The sequence below is a fragment of the Hermetia illucens genome, chromosome 2 (genome assembly GCF_905115235.1).
Source record: "Hermetia illucens chromosome 2, iHerIll2.2.curated.20191125, whole genome shotgun sequence".
NCBI classification, from domain to species: Eukaryota; Metazoa; Arthropoda; class Insecta; order Diptera; family Stratiomyidae; genus Hermetia; species Hermetia illucens.
This window is the reverse complement of record NC_051850.1, coordinates 782,187-793,274: the sequence shown is the minus strand read 5'-3', so window position 1 is coordinate 793,274 and position 11,088 is coordinate 782,187.

Genomic DNA, 11,088 nt, shown 5'->3' with positions numbered 1-11,088 from the left:
TAGGCATCAGTTTCGGCGATTACCTCTTCATCGGCGCTAAATTTTTTTCCAGCGAGCATTCTCTTGGAGAATACGGTGGATTCGGAAGCATTTCGAAGCCTAATTTATGTAATTTTGCCATCGTTTTCTTCGATTTGTGGTACCATGCATTGTCTTGATGAAACAACACTTTCTTTTTCTTCAAATGGGTCGTTTTTTCCGCGATTTCATCCTTCAAACGTTCCAGTAACTCTTTGTAATAGTCGTTGTTGATGGTTTTTCCCTTCTGAAGATAGTCGATGAATTTTATATCATGCGCATCCTAAATAAATAATACCATAGCCTTGCCAGCCGGCTGTTGCGTAAAAACTTATAGTCCGACACCTGTCACATTTGCACACGTGTCTTTCGAAAGCTAGGGTTGACCAAAAATCATATGGATTTAATACTAGTAATGCCATCTGTGTGTTAGCCTAAGGACTTTTTAATCCAACTATTATATGATTTAAAACATTTGCAAATCCATTGTCTTAAATTGAACCGTTGCTCACTAAAAATTTATCCAGAGGAACGCACCATAAGCGTAAAAATATGAGCATGATCGGCTGTAGAAATGCATCTTCTAAGCTTATGTTGAGTTTCACTACTGAGATTGGACTCGTGGGGTCATCTTTGCATCCAAATGGACAATACATCTTGTTGCACTTTGTAATAGGTGCATCAGGCATCACGACAACCTGGCTTAGAAACGTTTCGGGTCCAGCACTTACTTAGAAGGCTCAGGATCGACATCACAAAACATTGATTCTAAAATCTGATGCATTTTCCCAAAAAACTCAACAACTTTATCTTCGGATTGTTTTCAGTCCTAATTCAATGATAAAATTCTTAAAATTTTGGGTAGGAATTGCGGAGTTCTCCAGCTACTTGGTGGCGGACCAGACCAGTTGCGATATGGCCTTCCACTGTTTGTGGTCCGTAGACCCCTCTTTGCAATGTGCAAATATAACCGCAAAAGAAAATTTGTTCTCAACTGGTCGGGTTCGCCATCAAGTGGGTGACGGACTCAGGACCCCTTCAATTCCTGAATAAAATTTAGATTAGCTTCGGCCAATTGAAGCCCATATTTCACTAGGCGGTTTTTGTTTTGAATCTAATTCAGACCCATATCGAGCTTATAAATTTTTATAAGGCAGCAATTACCAGTTTGTAGCCACTTCAGTCACGCTTCTCCCAAGGCAGAGGTGAGGCAGCGATTGATGGGTTGCCTCTGCGCTGGACGAAACCAAACCCCAAATTCTCTAGTTTTTGGTAAGTCTGTATTTTGGAAAGATGAATAATTATTACCCTTACAAAAACGTATAACTTATATAGCTGGTGCCAGTCCCTTTTTCATATAAGTATAAAACTAACTTCAAATTTGCAGCTTTCCTTTATCATCTACATCACTGTTGAAGTGTGCAGAAACCTTGACAAATCAGCGTAGGCTATAAGCCAACCCCATCTCCGATTTCAATTGTAAAAATCTTTATGGCGATGAATGAACTGAGGTCTGTAAATTTCACCAATAGTACTAGATATTCTATGTCTTTTATTCCACAGAAAAATAAGTCTAAAAATATAATTTTCACTGGGACACTGTGTTAACAATTTACAATTACGAATATAAGTTTCCAAAACATATTGCAATAGCAAAGGCACCAAGCATTGTTCTAAAACTACCACAAAGTTCGTAGTAGGATCCGCTTCGCACATCCATAGTCATTTTTGTGACCTTTTTTATCCTCGATGTGAAGAAACCAATATCATGGTATGCGCCGAGATTGCTCGAGGAATATTTTCTTTTTGCCAGGACTCCTTTCAATCTGGTAGGTCCGAAAATTGGTGCCCCAGTGTCAAAGTCTTCAATTGCGAATCCGCTAGCTGACTTAGCTTCGAAACATTTCAACGTCTCGTCATTCTTGCCAAAATTGCATTCCTTAGGGTCTACTATTGTGAGTTGGACTGACGTCCTGGTAGTAGGCCGCCTTTGCTCGTCTACCTGCCAACCAACCAATGTGACGAACTCACCAATGCTTCTTGGAGTGGATTTCGTTTTAGAACCTGTTAACAGCGCCTTTGATGCCTTTTGGAAGTCTATCGTGCGATTCAATCTAAGCAAGGCAATGCCATTCTCAGCGCTAGTTGTATTGTCAGAGGTTTCGGGTAAATGGATTTTGAAAATTGAAGTTATTTTTATACGTTGGGAGTGCGTTTTCGACGTCTGTTCCATGCTCCCTTCACTTCCTATTACAACTACTTCGGGTTCTCCCTTCCCTTCACATTCCGGATCAGTAGCAATAAAAAGTTCATGAATTATCGTCCCAGTGCACTTGAGAGCAAATGAATCCGGACGTCGCAGGTACACAAGGCTTTTAAATTCATCTTTCTTTAATTGTGTCCCCCCTTTAAGAGCAAATATTTGAGTTACCGGGAAAGGGAAAAAATAAAACAAAAGAAACAAATAAAACCCCATAAGCTTTAAAATACGCGGCTTAATCGCCAACTGGTCGACACCTATATCAGTGAAAAACGCCAGGACGTATAAAGCAATGTATACTTTGCTATCAAAAAGTTGACAGAATCCAACCAGTTGAGTGCAGGTAGGGCCGCGCTGGGGGGCACTCCGAGGGGTGGTAGTGTCGCAGCTGACACCGTCGTAAATTCAATGATGAACCTGATAACAACGACGTGTGAGACTTCCATGCCCCGGAGAGACCTCAGGCGCGACAAGCCTTCTATGTACTGGTGGACAGCAGAAATTGCTGATCTACGGAAGGAGTGTCATAAGCTCCGCCGTTTGGCACAACGTTTGCACGCCAACGAGGAGGCATGTGCCATAAACGCACAATATAGATCAGCAAAAAGGAGACTCCGCAGCGCTATAAGTAAAAGCAGCGGCTGACAGAATCTTGTTAATGAGGTGAATGAGGACCCGTGGGGACTTGGCTATAAGCTTGTCACCCGGAAAATCGGGGCTATGTGGAAGCCCTGCATACGGAACACCGACCAGATGGACCGCATTGTGCGGGCATTGTTCCCCAGACACCCTGTACGGGTTGATGTAAATAGCGCGGCAAGCGTCGTGGATTGCCCCCTTTTCACAATGAGAGAGCTCAAAGAAGCGGTTCTCACTATGAAAAACAGGAAGGCGCCCGGCGGAAGTTTACAAACTGGTGTTTCGCCAACGGCCAGAATTGCTGCTCGAAGCGTTCAATGCGTGCTTGAAGGAGGGCATTTTTCCTTGTCGCTGGAAAGTGGCCAGACTCGCGTTGATCAGTAAGGGTAAAGGAGACCCGGAGCTCCCGTCTGCATACCGACCGGTGTGTATGCTTGACACGGCCGGAAAAGTGTTCGAGAAGCTCATCAGGGGTAGACTCGCTGAAGCGATCCGTGCTGCCGGGGACTTATCCGCAAGGCATTTTGGGTTTAGAACAGGCAAATCTACAGTGGATGCGTTTATGGAGGTCGTAGATGCGTTTCCTCGAGCCGGGGCACACAGCCGCCGATCTCGACGGATAGTGCTCCTCATAACGCTTGATGTCAGAAATGCCTTCAATTCCGTAAGATGGACAGATATGCCAGACACACTAGAGAACTCCTTTCACGTGCCAAGCTATCTCTTGCGGATATTGAGGAATTATCTGAAAGACCGTTCCCTGCTCTATGACACGCTAGAGGGCCAGAGGAGGATGGAAATCACGTCGGGAGTAGCACAGGGATACATCCTAGGGCCGGACCTCTGGAACGCTTCCTACGATAGTCTGCTGAGACTCGATATGCCCGAAGAGTCCGCTTGTTGCCGGACGCACTGTTGAACAGGCGCAAAGCAAACTTGGCATATTGACGCGGCGGATAAGCGGATGGATGACTGCTCACGGTTTTAACCTTGCGCTGGAAAAAACCGAAGTAGTCATCCTGACCAGAAGGAGAATCCCGACCTTGCGTCCCATAACGATCGGCGAGTTGACTAAAGAGTCAAAACCAGCGATTAAATACCTTGGTTTAATGCTCGACTCGAAGATGAGCTTCTCGAGCAAATCAAAGCAGCCGCGGACAGGGCTGCAGCAGGAGTCGCGGCCTTGAGTCGGCTAATGGCAAATGTCGGCGGCCCTATATCAACTAGGAGACGTCTCCTCATGGGAGCAACGCAGTCCGTTCTTCTCTATGGTGCGGAGGTATGGGCTGATGCCCTTGACAAGGAGGTGCATCGTAAACGCCTCGCTCAAGTGCAGAGGCGGGGAGCTTTGCGAGTAGCGTCTGCTTATTGCTGATTGCGGGAGTGATCCCCGTTGCCCTCCTTGCCAAGGAGCGCAAAGCTATCTATCGCCGTAAGAGCGAAAACTTAAGAAAAGTGGTTGCCCGTGAAGAACGTCAACGCACCCTTAGCTAGTGGCAACTTTCTTGGCAAAATGAGCCAAGGGGCAAGTGGACTGCGCGGCTCATCGACAATTAGACTTATGGTTGAACAGAAAGCACGGTGAGATTGATTACTTCCTTACCCAACTTCTAAGTGGTCATGGAGGTTTTCAGTATTACCTGCACAGGATTGGGAAGGCGCAATCTCCTGATTGTGTGTTCTGCAATGGAGTGGCGGACGACGCTGAACACACCTTTTTCTCTTGCGAGAGGTGGGACGGCCTCCGCCAGCAGCTTTATGAAGACGCAGGGGCGCTCTCTCCAGAAAACATTGTCAGAGGGATGTTGAAGAGTGCTGGCAGCTGGAATCGTGTTACGCATTATGTTCGGGCTCTTCTTATTACGAAGAAGATTGAACTCGACCGGTGGAGGGATCGGACGGTAAGGGGTTCCCTGAACTAACAACAACTCCCTTCTTCCTCTCCCCTCCCATTGGTGAAAGGAATTCCCTGACTTGAAGGCTCCCAAAGCCGGGAGAGCGGGAGGGCTAGCCCAAAGTAATGTGTCAAACGGTTCCAGGCTAGTTCTCCGATAACAGGGAGGTGTTTAGTTGGTAGTTCGCCAGCGTGCTGTTGCGGGAGTCCAACACTCTGTACGTAAATGCATTCACCTACCCTACTCCCAAAAAAAAAGGAAAAAAAAAGAGTCTACGAACAGCTCTTAATGCCTAAATCACAGAAGGTGCACTACCTCTAAGGTTTTTGGACCGCTATATCTGCATGAAGCTACCAAATCTCTCATTATCCACATCCCTTCGTGTGCATAAGGGAAGCATGCGTACATATGCATACCTACTGGAAGAAAGTAGATGTAAGGGCAGCATGATTATGCACGTGCTACGAGTTTGCGGGATCAAAACGACGAACTACCGCGCTAATTGGACACCTCGGAGGGCCCACTGATACCACCTAGAACTATTTCCGAAGCATCCAAATCAGAATTCCAGTTCCCTGGGCGCCTGAAGTTAGTTTAGTTTGGATTACTGGGAGGAGCCGCAGCTCCAAGCACTCAGGCATTTGTTAGGCTCATTTTACTACGATAGCAATGTGTTCATTACCAGGAGCCATAACAGAGTGGGGAAGAACCCTCCCTGTGGGCAGCCCCTAAGCCAACCTGCCTCCGTAGACTTCCAGACGACCAATATGTGAATTTTGGTCGACTTCAGCATGTGAACTGCTGATCAAACTGATTACCAGCGGCTCGATTCCATGCTGTCTTGCCGCGAATGAGGCATAATTGAAGACACCTTCGGTGTCAATGGCGTATTCCTTTTCGGACATCGCCTTTTCAATTTTTGCCGTGAGCTCGTGGAGTGCTGCCCGTCTGTATGTATCCTTTTTTTGTGAGGAGGTGGAAGTCTTCAAGAGATCATTGAGATGATCGCATCCTAATCCTCCTGCGATGTTAGCATTCTGCTCCCCACATTTTTCGGTATTAGTGCTTCACCTAAAGTTTCCTCTAGGTTTTTCATCTCGGACAGTGGAAGAATATGTGCTCTGGATCCTCTGGGACTCCCTCGTAGTTTGGACAATTGGGCGAATTGTCCAATTTGAACCTGTAGAGGTACTGACAATATCACCCATATTCCGTCAGAAACTGGGTCAGAATATAATTATTTTCCCCTGTTGTCTCCCCAGCCACTCCTTGATGGTAGGAATCAGCCTGTGTGTCCACCGGCCCTTTCCCGAGTGGTCCCAACGCTCCTGTCTTCTATTAGCAGATATCTGGCATTTTCCGTCTGCTACAAAGGAGAAATTGATTTCAGATTGCATATATTCGTCATTTCATCTGCCAAGATGTCAATTGGCATCATTGCGGAGATAACGATTGCGGCCTCATCTGAGGCGGATCTGAAGGCAGAACACAGCCTTAGAGCTCCTTAGTCCTGCTATACACTAAGTACTCAGGTTATGACCATTACAGGTTATGCGATATGCTCCCAAATAGGGGTGGCATAACGCAAGATCGAGCTCACCACCCTGGCAATAAGTAGCCTACAAGTATATCGTAGCCCTCATACGTTCGGCATTATCCCTGCCAGGGCTATACTCGACGGGGATCCCTTGTCACAAACATATTCCACATGTTGTTTAAAACTCAACTTCTTATCTATCATCACTCCCAAGTAGTTGATTATCGGTTTGGAATCGATGATGTGATTGCCGATTCTAATCCGGGCGTAATTTCGCTTTGTGATACGGATCGCTTCCGTTTTTTCCTCCCCAAGGAGCACTCCAACGCTCTCTAACCAGGCTTTAGCAGCACTGATTGCTTCGTAAAAAGATAACTCAGCATCCTCTAGATGCTTTGCGACTACATCAATGTTATATCATCGGCGTGACCCACCCCCGTGGCCTCCTCCAGAATCCGAATTGCACATGTTGTTCTACAGTAATGGGACTAGTACGGAGCCCTGTAGAACACCTGCGGAGGCAATGTACTCTTTGGGTCCATCATCAGTATCATACCAGAGCATCCGTTCTAGCAAGTAGCTATCGACAATAGCTGCAAGATAGGTGCGAACACCAATCGTCGCCTGGCACTTTCATACAAGGTTTTAATTGGTCGAATCAAATACATTCTCCACGTCCAGGGTCACCACCACGCAATTTTCCCTGGCACAACCCCTTCCGTTAATTGCATTTTCGACCAAGCCAGTAACCATTTTGATGGCATCAATGGTTGATCTGGTTTTACGGAACCCAAGCTGCTGATCTGAAAGGCCTCCTTGGCTTTCAAAGATCGGGAGTAATCTGTTGTAAATTTGCCGCTCCAACATTCTCCCCGTAGTGTTTAGAAGACACATGGGTCTATAAGAGGATGGTTCACCAGGAGTTTTGCGGACTTAGGCAGCAGTACCAGCTTCTGCCACTTCTATGCTATAGGGAATATCCCATCGGACATGCATGCTTTGAAAAATTCAGCGAACATCCCATTACAATTATAAAGGAGAAAAGCTCCTTAAAACATTCCCTCGTGCTCCAAGGGATGGCAAACTTAAGGCTTTTATAGGCTACCTTCTAAACATGCTCTTTGTTCCTGATCACTTCTACCTTCCGCCTTCTGAGCCGTTCGACTTGCTCGGCGGCAGGTTGATCGAAGGCTGACCAATACACTATTCCACCAGTAGTGGGGTATTCTACTGGAGAATGAGGACCTCCTAGGTATGGGACCGCCTGCCTTAGTAAGTTAGCCTATTCACACTTTCAAGAAGCTTTCCTCATCCAATTCTTCTGCAGACCATCCTAACGCCCTTCTCGGCTTTAGGTATTCTATTTCCTTGGCCCGTGGCTCCCTCCTCTGTTCAAAGACTATTGCCTGGTGAACGCTACCGGTTTAGTCCCCGCTAACGCTCCAGGATATACCACGTAGATGTGCAGGGCTGACAAAGGTCAGGTCTACGATTGAGAAAGACCCCCTTTTGCGAAAGGTGCGTGCATCAGCTTCATTGGGCAAAACTAAATCCAACTGGGCAAAAACCGCTACTCCCCCTGCTTCCCCGTTCGATGGTCCAAGTGTTGAAGTCACCAGCAATCACCTTTGGACTTCGTCCCATTGCATCGTAAACCAGGTTGTCTAACATGCCTTCAATGTGGGACTGGGTACAACACGTACACACTGCTTATTTTCGCCCACACGAAACTACTGGCCGACTGACTCATGGAACATTGTATAGTTTGGCGACTGCATGCCCATATCGCCGCTCCACCAGTCGAGTCAGTGACCCATACACCACCGTCACGGTGGTGTGGTCCCTATTGCACTCCTTGGCAATACGTCCTTTGTCTTCACAACTTCTGCATCGATCGAATGGATAAATGCCGCTGGTGTATGCTCTCGAAGGCAGCAGAGAAAACATCAAATTCGAGCCTTTCTGGTCGACAATAATTACTGCGCTGCCTCTACTGGTAGTCGCATTGTAGCCGTTTGAGTATTACCATAGTCCTTTCTCAAGCTCGCGATGGATTCTTTTTCCAGTTCCTCCAACTTCTTTCAAAGCAGTGCATATTTCATCTCTCTTGATATCACATCGTCAATTTCCTTGCCCTGTATGTGGATCTCATATTTTTGGGTCCGAAATATGACATTCTCCCCAAAGGAGTTCTTCACTTGGGTGGGAAAGCCTTCGGTTTTGCCCAAGTTGAATATTTTCAGCTCAAACATGAGATTGCCTTTCTGGGTCCTTCGGATCTTGTTAACATTTCTACCCAGATCCTTTAGGTCGGAGCCAAATTTCACCTTTTTTAAAATCTCCGCGTACGAATAATTACCCTTGGTAGAAATAATTATTGCCTCTGGGCGAAGTCGCACTTTCGATTTCTTTTTCGCGTTTTTATTAACGACCTTCGTCTATCCAAAATTTTTATTCCTCTTAGGTTTCCCGTCGATTGCTGACGATCGCACTTGGGGCACAGGTTTTTTACCTTCGGTCCTTTTAGGTCCGTTCTTCGGAACTGCTAGTGTACTTTTTCTCCTCTTGGGTGCCTGCCTACTGACTCTTTAGAAAACCACGGTCTTTTTCTACCCAACTCTTCTCTTCGCTGGCAGGTCGCTAACACTACGGTTGGGTGTCACTTCGGTCGCCTGTGAACTCATGGAACGGTAGGTTTCGGCTGTTCCTTAGGACTTTTTTCCTAATGGCTCTCACCATATTTTTAATAGCTTGGTGCACGTGGTGCTTGTCCTTGATGAATTCGAACAGCTCAACTATTTTTGCTCCAAGCTGCTTGAGAGGTAGTTTCTCTAGATCAGGGCTTTGCTCTCTATGTGTCTTGGCCATATTACTTATTCTAAACGCACCTTCACCCGTAGCATTTAACGTGTTTCAGGCACTTTATTTATTGCCAACCTTGGAATCGATGGAGATCGGAGAATGGAGGAGCTTCTCCTGAATGCTTCAATTTCTTCGCCTCGGAATACCTCCTGTCGAAAGTGCCTTAGCCGGGCAGCGACCTCCTTCATCATCATTTTTTGCCTTCGTTATTGATGTTCTTGGTAAGGTCTTGCTCCGCTTCAACACCTCCTTCTCCAACTCCTAATTACTTGTAGCATTAAATGCCATGGTGAACAAGTTCCCCACCACCGAGCCACTGCGGTTGAGGGATATTGACGACCGGGAGGCCGCTTGTTCACTCCCCTGGTATCTTATCTCTTCTTCCATGTTATGTTTCATTTTTTAGGCATCCTTCCCATAGCCATTTTGGTCCACGCACCAGAGATGAGCAAACAATAGCCCATGCACAGTCAGACATAGATTTATACATCAATAGGTATACCCCTACCCACCAGCTGGGATCGCACCTGATGGGAGATCTGGCAACTCCTCACAGGCAGATTTTTCTCTACTCGAGCATGTAAAGGATCCAACTGACTACCAGCGGCTCAATTCTATGCTATCTTGCCACGTCACAAATTGCCACGAATAAGGCATAATTGCCTGCCGCTGCTTCGGGGCGCACACGGGTTTCAGTCTGGACAAAGAGACCGCCTTTTTGTGTCCACCGATCTCGAGCTGGAAGAAATGTTCTCCCCTCTCGAGAACGCGGTACGGGCCCTCATATGGAGGCTGCAGCGCTTCCGGACGGCATCCGTCCTGATCAGCACGTGCGTGCATGTGTCCAGTTCCTTGGGCGAACAAGCAGGTATGGGCGAGTGTCGAGTGGGTGGTGGCGCTTTGATGCGTCGGAGATTGTCCCTCAGCAGACGCACCAACCCCGACTCCGTGAGACCCGATCTCTTGTCGAAGACCGGATCGCTTGGGAGTCTTGGGTTCTCCCCGTAAACCAGCTCCGTGGGGCTGGCAGCAAATTCCTCTCGGCGGGTTGTACGTAGGCCGAGTAGGACGAGAGGCAAGACTTGAGTCCAGGACGGATCGTCGCGTGCCATAATGGCGGCTTTCAGCGTCCGATGCCAACGTTCCAGCATCCCATTGGATTGCGGGTGGTATGCAGTAGTTCGCTGGCGTTTAAAACCCAGGAGTTTACCTAACTCCGAGAAAAGGGTGGATTCAAATTGCATTCCCTGGTCAGTGATGACCACTGCAGGGACGCCAAAGCGTAGTATCCACTCTCGGCAGAGGGCTTCGGCACAAGATTGCGCCGTAATGTGTTTCAGAGGTATTGCCTCAGGCCACCGCGTGAACCTGTCGATGATTGTGAGGCAATACTTGTAACCGTGCGAATCTCGCAAAGGCCCTATTATGTCGAGGTGTATCGTGTGGAAACGCTTGGTAGTGCGGGGGAATGAGCCCACTTCTTTCCTTACATGCCTGGAGACTTTACACTTTTGGCATGCGATGCACTCTCTGGCCCAGGAATTGATATCCTTGTTCATGGAGGGCCAGAAGTATTTTCCGGTGACTAACCGGTTTGTTGTCCTGATGCCGGGATGCGCCAAGTCGTGAACTGCGTGGAACACTTCCTTGCGAAATGTGGCCGGAATGTATGGCCGAGGTCCCTTTTCCGAGTCTTCGCAGCAGACCGAGAGGTTTGAGCCGAAGACGGGCAACTCCCGAAATTTGTATTTGGGGTTGGATTTGAGGCTCTGAAGTGCTGCGTCATCCTCCTGCGCCTTGGCAATAGCCGAGAAATCGAGTGAGGCGGGGATGTTAACCTCGGAGACACGAGACAAAGCGTCATCAACTATGTTGTC